Raw genomic sequence first — 8,528 nt, 5'->3', positions numbered from 1 at the left:
GCAGCAACAGCGGCGGCGGCCTCCTCCTCCGCCTCCCGCGGCTAGCCCAGCTCTCCTGCCCCCGGTGGCTCGAAAGGAACGGAACTGTCGTTGCACAGGAAGTCGCGGCTGCTGGGAGCACCCATTCAACGCCGGCACGCTCGCGCAGGAGAGCCAGCCCAGCCGCGGGATCTGCCGCACTCCATGCGAGAGCCTCCCTGCGCCGGAGCCAGGCGCCGCCGCCGCCACAATAGGCTTTGCCCTTGCCGCCGCCTCGGAGCAGCAGTACTAGCCGCCGCAGTAGCAACGGAGGCGGCGGCCTTAGCTGCGGTAGCGGGTGTCGAAGCAAAGTGCTGCCGCTGCCGCTGCCGCTGCCGCTTGGAGCGGGGGGAGGCTGTGGCTGCAGGCGCGGAGCCTCGCATCGGAGCTGGAGTACAAACCCAGGGCAGGCGGAGACCCATCCGTACCGAAGGAGGCGGAGGCGGGGGTGGCTGCTGCAGGTTTGTGCTGCTTTCGTAGGCACCGGCTAATGATGCTGACGGGGCCGGGCAGCCGGCGGCGGGTCGGGTTCCTTCCCCGTCATGCTGAGGAGCCCTTTCACTGGGTTTCCTCCATCCCCCTCGTTGGCACAGTCCTGGCTCCCCCCGTTTTTTGTAAGCGGCTTGTGCTGAGCTCAGCCTGTTTCTCCTTCTCTGCCGCCCCCTCCTCTGGACGCTTTACCCGCCTTTATTCCTTGCAAACCCCTCCATGCAGCCGTCTCTGCTGCAGTGTCGAGACTCCCCTCCCTCCCCCTTTGCATCCCCTCTTTCCCAGGCTGCCAACTTCTGCACAGCCCCCATCCCTTCTCGCTCGCTCGCTCCTCTTTCCCTCTGTAGTATAACCTTAACGGATTAGTCTGATTTTTCCCTCCCCCATAACACTGCATTGTGAGAGCCTCTGCCTTTATATCCGTGGATACGGGTAGCGTCCCTTCCTTCCCTCCCGCTAATCTCGACCTTTTCCCCAGTTGCTCTTCTGTTACGTTAGCGATGAAAGGTCGCTGGGTCCATCTCTGTGCGTGTGACTTTTACACTGAATTCCCCCCTTTTTTTTTTTGACCCCCCCCCCGTTTTGTCTTGGATTGCTGAAGCAGCGCTTATCTCCTGACAGTCCCCTCCCATCTCGTTCTGCCCCTTCTGCTTCCCCCAAAAGCTGTATATTGATTGGCTTTCCCATCTTGTATATCGCTGCTTTGTATGAATACCTTGCTCTTTCGACTTGCAGGAAAAGCGGCTGTGCGTGGGGTGGGCTCCTTTAGACCTAGCTGGGACCCGTTACTTTTTGTTTCGCCGAGCCATTATGTTTGCAGGCTACGCTTGCACTGTGAGCAGAATTTCAGCAGGTGCTTATTTTCTGCAGAGAGGCTGAGCATTTTGGAAACATTAGTAGCAGAGACTGGAGAAGAAAGCATCTTTCAACTTGCTCTGCCTTGAGAGAGAGAACGAGCTGAAGGCCCATCCCACTGATTTAACTTGTCTTGGTGTCTCTGGGAGTGTTCAGGGAATTGAAGGGCAAGGAGGTATTTGCGGCAGGATTTTTATTGTTGTCTAGGTTTTGCTTTTAGAAAGATTAATAAACAAGGAAATATGTGTACATGGGAGGGGAAGGGACCTTAAAGCTATGATGTTTCTGCTCAACATGCAAGGTAAGCTAGTATCATTATCATTACATTTCATTGGAGACAGAGCAGTATTCTTTACGTGAGCACCTTGAAAGTAAAATTCTATGGTTTATTAGGTGTTTTGTTTATTTTTACATAGAGCTCAGCAGATGTGCAGCAGCAACTGTCCATTCTGTAAACCTTTGAATTTGGTCATCTGTATCATTGTGAAAAGTCAACAAGATCATGTGTTATCAGAGTTGAGTGCAGATGTGAATCTGTAACTCGTCTTGTGCATGTCTTGCTGTACATGCGGAGAAATATTGCTTCCAGAGCTGTTCTGAATACAGTTCCCTCGTGCTGGCTTGCCTGGATTGAAGCATCTTAGATCTCTTGCCCATGTTCCCCTTTCTTTCTGTATGGTAGTGCACATGCCAAATTATCTCAACACAGAGCAAAATGTTACTTTGAAAGAAGCTATTACTAACTTCAGATGACTGCTTGCAGTGGACAGTGTTCTGCATTGCTACTGCCATTGTTTATCAACTCCACCTCTTTGTAGCAAGTAAAATGTGTCTTTTCTTTCACCACTGCTGTGTCCACCACAGGAGTGCACTATTTTTGACATTTCCGTCTGCATTACTCACCTGTGCTATGGAAGCCTTGTTGTGTATGACATCTGTCCTATGTCCGATACACTGCTGAGGTGAGTACTGAAAGTGTTTGAAACCTTTGCTTGTTAGAACCTCTGTACCAGCAGCCATGTGGCAGACAGGTAGACTTCTTTGAAAGTTTATTGTACTTGCCTGCTGGGCCTTGTTATGGTCATCCAAGAGGGCCTGCAGGTGAAGCTGCTCTTGATCTTGCTGTTAGGTTTTGCTATGATCCTCAGCCAAGGTGGCATGCCTTGGTCTCAGCTGTACCACTTCGGATTACAGGTGGGGAGATGCATAGGTGAACATTTTTCAGTAGGAAAAAAAACGCCTAGATATCAGGGAAATGGATTCTGCTGTGCTCTCCCTGACACATTAGTTCTCTAGATGTACAAATCTTTTTGTAGGACAGCATTTGTTCATGTGAGCACCTGTACTTTGAAGAGAGGGAGTCAAGAGTCAGCGATACCACCTGAAAACTAGGCCTTAATGATCCTTCACAATGTCTTCCTCTCTTTGGGAAGACTCTTTTATTAGAATGATGTATACTGATAACTTCTTTGATGAATTATTTATTTGGAGGAACATTTTTGCTTGACATGAAAGGCTAAAAGCAGAAAAATAGAGTCCTTGTATCTTCTCCCACAAGAACCACATAGTTGTTGTTGGGGTGCGTGTGTGTGAAATGAGTAGTGTGCTCCTGCAAAAATGTTTTTGCATGTGTGTGGCAGAGCTGACTTGGCTGTAAGGGTATTCATTTTTGTCTGTCAAGACTGCATCAGGTCCTAAGGCAATGAATTTCCATCTCATCTCTTCTTCTGAAATTAAAAAAGAAGGGGATGGATCCAGACTCTGTTGCATATAAATGCCATTGATTTCAATGCCTGGATCTAGCTTTCATAGCAGGTATTTGTGACAAAATGACGCTTCAGCTTCTTTCCCTGCTTTCACCTTGTGTATGTGTACATGCAGTGTAGTTATTTTTCAGATTCTGTGGCTCATCTGTGTTTTACTTAGTCTATAGTTAATCAGAAAATTTTCAATATGATGATACACTCTCACTTTGTATTGGATCTCACTTTCTGCTCAAGTTACTTGGCACTTGCTGAGTCTTCTTACTTGAATTGCTGCTTCTGGAGGAACATATTTGAGGTCTGTAAGAGCAGCTTTGGCTTACTCTAAGGATTGTTGCTATGGGTTTTTGCAACTTCTTGTCTTGCCTTATGGTATTTGACATCTTAAATTGATTCAGAGAGCAATCCCAGGTACAATAGAAGTGCCTGGATTACCCCTTCCAAGGTTGGGGGCAGTGTCCCCACATCAGAAGGGAGAGTTGGAGATCCTGCTGGCCTGCCCCACTTTTTTCCAGTCAGTCTGGAGAGAGCTGTGCCAGCTGCCCTTCAAGGTTGGAAAAGCATCTTCAAAGGGGGAGGAAATGGGGCATTCTGAGGGGTATGGAGGAGACTGGAAATTCCAGGATATGATTAATCCTGAGCTGTTTCCCAGCCTCCTTCCCTTCCACTCCCTCCCTTTGCCTGGAGGGCTGAAAAGATTGATCTGGCAATATTTGCAGGTAGGACGACAGGGAGGCAAAGATCACCCCACTACTTCTCCTGCTCTGCACTGGATGGTCCTTTAGAGACCTACAAATTCAGGTGCTTCAAGTCCCCCAGAGAGCACGTGATAGGACTGCACCCTCAATAATAAGGGCACTATTTTATGTCATTGTGTTTTGTTTATTCAAAATCTATCTTTTTTTAAGTTTAATTGCTTCCCACCCCACCCACCTTCCTCGGTCAGAAACTCTGACTTCCCATTTCTGGAAAACAGAACTGTATTGAGAGTAGTAAGGTAGAGAGGGTACTCTGTAATTGGAAACCTACATGAGTAAGAAAGGTTGGTACTCAATTTAATTTTAGCTATCACTAAAACTTTATCTGACTGCATTTATGGAACATGTAAGTAGCGGCAGCAATTCCATGTCAGATACCAACAGTAAGAAATCTTGTTTGTCTACTCTTAATATTTCAAACCAGAGAATTGCTGTTGTGTTATTTTATTTATTTATTTGATTTATACCCTGTCTTTTTTCCTACAAAGGGCTTAAGGCAACTTACATCATTCTCCTCCTCCATCTTTTATCCCCACAACAACAACCCTGTGAGGTAGGTTGGGCTGAGAGTCTGTGACTGGCCCAAAGTCACCCAGCTGGCTCCATGGCTGAGCGGGGACGAGCACCCAGATCGCCTGAGTCCCAGTCCCGCACTCTTAACCACTGCACCACACTGGCTCTCAGTTATGCACAGTTATGTGAATGGATTCAGCAGTTGTAGACAAATTGAAAGTACAGGAAGTTTCAAAGTTTAGGGGTCTTCCAAACTCTGTTAAACCAGTAGTGAGCAGAAGGTAGAACTTCAGATATTTTGGATGTCAACTTCTAGAAGTTAGTGTCACTATGAGAAATGATCAGGCATGCTGGAAGTTGAAATCTAAAATATTTGGAATTCTGCCTTTTGCCCACTCCTGCATTAAACTGCTATTTTCCTTCATCCACACAACTATTTCTTGGTCATTATTTTATTTTGGAAATTTATTCTCCACTATTCAATTTAAAATTCCAGGATGCTTATAAAAGCAGTTTCTGTGAAAGAAGAGGCATAGCTCAAAACTATTCACAATCATAAAATTGCCCTTTCATAAAACGGCATGTTTGGAATATCAGCCAATTTACCTTACCCTTACCTTACTCAGAAACTCTTGATTATTTTTAGAGTGTACCAAATGCTGAATGCATTTATCATCATGGGTTTTCATATGCCCTAAACATGTGAAATATACTCTCTGGCTTCGTTGGTTTATTTTCATGCTACTTATGAGGCACATCACTTGGCAGGCACAGGTGCTCATTTTCATGCCTACACCCCAAAAGTGTTCCACTGCTTTGCCCTGCATGGTGTCATATTTGAAAGCCCATCTTTGTGTCTAGACAAAGATAAAATGGCTGCCTTCAGCAAAAGGATTTAATGAGCCTTGGGAAATAGTTTTAAAAGTTCCACAAAGTCCTGCTTGAAATTGCAGTTGCCTGGTTTTGTTCTGCAAAATTAGCACCAAGCTAATAGCTAGGAGAGTCTATGACTATCAACTCCGCTGTGCAATCAGGAGGGCTGGCAGAGAGGTTGAAGGCAGAGAGGCTGAAGTGGAGAGGGACAAGGATTGAGATAGCAGGACCATGAGGAAGCAGGGCTGATCACAACCAGACCATTAGTGAGCCCTTTGCAATTGATGAAACAAGTTGCCACTTTTCCCCTCAGTGTTTCAGATCAGGAGGTACTGCATGTAATGAATCGTTATAATTATAACTGTATAATATAAAGGAATTATATGACAAATCTCATTTACAGAATGAGAAGTACTTCCTGATCAGCCCCTCATTACGGAACTGTCCTGCCTCATTCTCAGAGTTTTTAGATGCCTGGACGTTAACAATTTCACCTTGTAACTCCCCTGTATTTCCCTGTGGCCTCTTCTGTCTTTTTTCATTCCATAAGAAACCTGCTAAGGAAGAAAAGGCAGAGCTACACAGTGACTTGCGATTAGCAGAGCTAAGAGAACTGCATGCACTGATGGCCAAGGGAGGAGGTGTTAGAGTAGGCAGGATTTGGAACAGGGGCCCTTCTGTCATGTTCCCAGTACCATGAAACACCTTTCCCAGGGAGACCCACTAAACTCCTTTCAGAAAATAGTGCAGAACTTCCCTGTTTGCAGCTAGCATTTAACTGCATGGAAATAATTGGTCTCCTTTCGGATGTTGAGAGTTGATGCACTGATGAATCTTGGTGAGGTTTAACCATTTTAGGTACAATTTACTGTAAGTTCAAGATTTGTAAGTTCTCTTGATTTCCCCAGGATAATTAGCATGTGTATGAAGAGGCAATCTTATCCTCATTGAACTGGGTATAAGTCCCATTCATATCAGTAGAATGATTGCTAAGTAGACATGTATAAGTTTCCACTGTAATTCTCTTACTTTGAAATCTAGTTGGCTTAACATGTTGTTGGGATAGCACTTTTTCATATGATTTCAGCAAGCTGCTTGCCTGGAAACTATAGTTTTTCTTTGAGCAAGTGTTAAACTGCAAAGCTGCAGGGTCATGGAACTCTTCCCACCAGCCCACTTGGTAGACATTAACAATTTCTGTGGGTTGGTGTGGTGCGATTTCACAGTGGCAGCCAGGAACAAAAGTTTGGAAAAGTAAAGGCCATGCTTGTAACTGAATAAAGGTGTGTGAGCATGCCTTCTTATATATTTAACTGTCATTGGAAAAGGGTTTTGGTGGGCATTAGGAATGCTAACTCCTGGTAAATTGTGTACAAATGTCTAAAATGAGGACTTAATTGGTAACCGCTGGTAACCTTGTGTTTAGAGTACTGTAATCTGTGTTATCTCCTTCATGGATCACTGCCTTGTCGTGGTGAAGGGGCTTGCGTAGCTCAATGAAGCTATGAGCTAAGATCTATACCCCATAGGAACCTGGAATGTAAGATCCATGAATCAAAGCAAGCTGGATGTGGTCAAACAAGAGATGACAAGACTGAACATCGACATCTTAGGAATCAGTGAACTAAAATGGACAGGAATGGGCGAATTTAATTCAGATGACCATCAGGTATACTACTGCAGGCAAGAATCCCTCAGAAGAAATGGAGTAGCCTTCATAGTCAATAAAAGAGTAGGAAAAGCAGTACTGGGATACAATCTCCAAAATGACAGAATGATCTCAGTTCGAATCAAAGGCAAACCATTCAACATCACAATAGTCCAAGTCTATGCCCCAACCACTGGTGCTGAAGAGGCTGAAGTTGACCAGTTCTATGAAGGCCTACAACACCTTCTAGAATTAACTCCAAAAAATGATGTCCTTATCATCATGGGGGATTGGAATGCTAAAGTAGGAAGCCAAAAGATAACTGGAATAACAGGCAAGTTTGGCCTTGGAGTACAAAATGAAGCAGGGCACAGGCTGGTAGAATGTTGTCAAGAGAATACGATGGTCATAGCAAACACTCTTTTCCAACAACCCAAGCTTTACAAATAGCTGAGGAAAGAAGGGAAGCGAAAGGCAAGGAAGAAAGAGAAAAATACAAACAATTGAATGCAGAATTTCAGAGAATAGCTAGAAGAGATAAGAATGCCTTCTTAAATGAACAGTGCAAAGAAATAGAAGAAAACAACAGAATAGGGAGGACCAGAGATCTCTTCAAGAAAATTGGAGATATGAAGGGAACGTTTCATGCAAAGATGGGCATGATAAAGGACCAAAATGGCAGGGACCTAACAGAGGCAGAAGAGATTAAAAAGAAGTGGCAAGATTACACAGAACTATACAAGAAAGAGCTTAACGTCCCTGATAACCACAATGGAGTGGTCACTGACCTCGAGCCGGACATCCTGGAATGTGAAGTCAGATGGGCCTTAGGAAGTCTGAGGAACAACAAAGCTAGTGGAGGTGACAGTATTCCAGTTGAGCTATTCAAAATCCTAAAAGATGATGCAGTAATAGTGCTACACTCAATATGCCAGCAAATTTGGAAAACTCAGCAGTGGCCACAGGATTGGAAGAGGTCAGTTTACATTCCGATCCCAAAGAAGAGCAATGCCAAAGAATGCTCAACCTACCACACCATTGTACTCATCTCACATGCTAGCCAAGTTATGCTCAAAATCCTACAAGCTAGGCTCCAGCAGTATGTGGACTGAGAACTACCAGAAGTACAGGCAGGATTTTGAAGAGGGAGAGGAACTAGAGATCAAATTGCCAACATACGCTGGATCATGGAGAAAGCTAGGGAGTTCCAGAAAAACATCTACTTCTGCTTCATTGACTATGCTAAAGCCTTTGATTGTGTGGCTCACAACAAATTGTGGCAAGTTCTTAAAGAGATGGGAGTACCAGAGAAACCTATATGTGGGTCAAGAAGCAACAGTGAGAACTAGACACGGAACCACTGCTTGGTTCAAAATTGAGAAAGGAGTTCGGCAAGGCTGTATACCGTCACCCTACCTATTTAACTTATATGCAGAGCACATCATGAGAAAGGTGGGGCTAGATGAATCACCAGTTGGAATTAAGATTGCTGGGAGAAATATCAACAACCTCAGACATGCAGATGATACCACTCTCATGGCAGAAAGTGAAGAGGAACTAAAGAGCCTCTTGATGCGGGTGAAGGAGGAGAGCGCAAAAGTTGGCTTGAAT

General features: G+C 44.9%; 1 protein-coding gene across 1 annotated transcript in view; it reads left to right on the top strand.

Moving 5' to 3' along the window:
- Positions 1-239: 239 nt before the first annotated feature.
- Positions 240-8,528, top strand: part of AGPAT3 (1-acylglycerol-3-phosphate O-acyltransferase 3) — an 86,486-nt gene continuing 78,197 nt past the window's right edge. The window contains exon 1 of the mRNA XM_044442493.1: positions 240-479. The gene's annotated coding sequence lies outside the window, so the exon portion shown is untranslated. The remainder of the gene's footprint in view (positions 480-8,528) is intronic.

This window comes from Varanus komodoensis, unplaced genomic scaffold (genome assembly GCF_004798865.1).
Source record: "Varanus komodoensis strain SLA01 unplaced genomic scaffold, ASM479886v1 scaffold4, whole genome shotgun sequence".
NCBI lineage: Eukaryota > Metazoa > Chordata > Lepidosauria > Squamata > Varanidae > Varanus > Varanus komodoensis.
The sequence above is the reverse complement of the archived record's forward strand: the minus strand, read 5'-3'. Positions and strand labels throughout refer to the sequence as shown.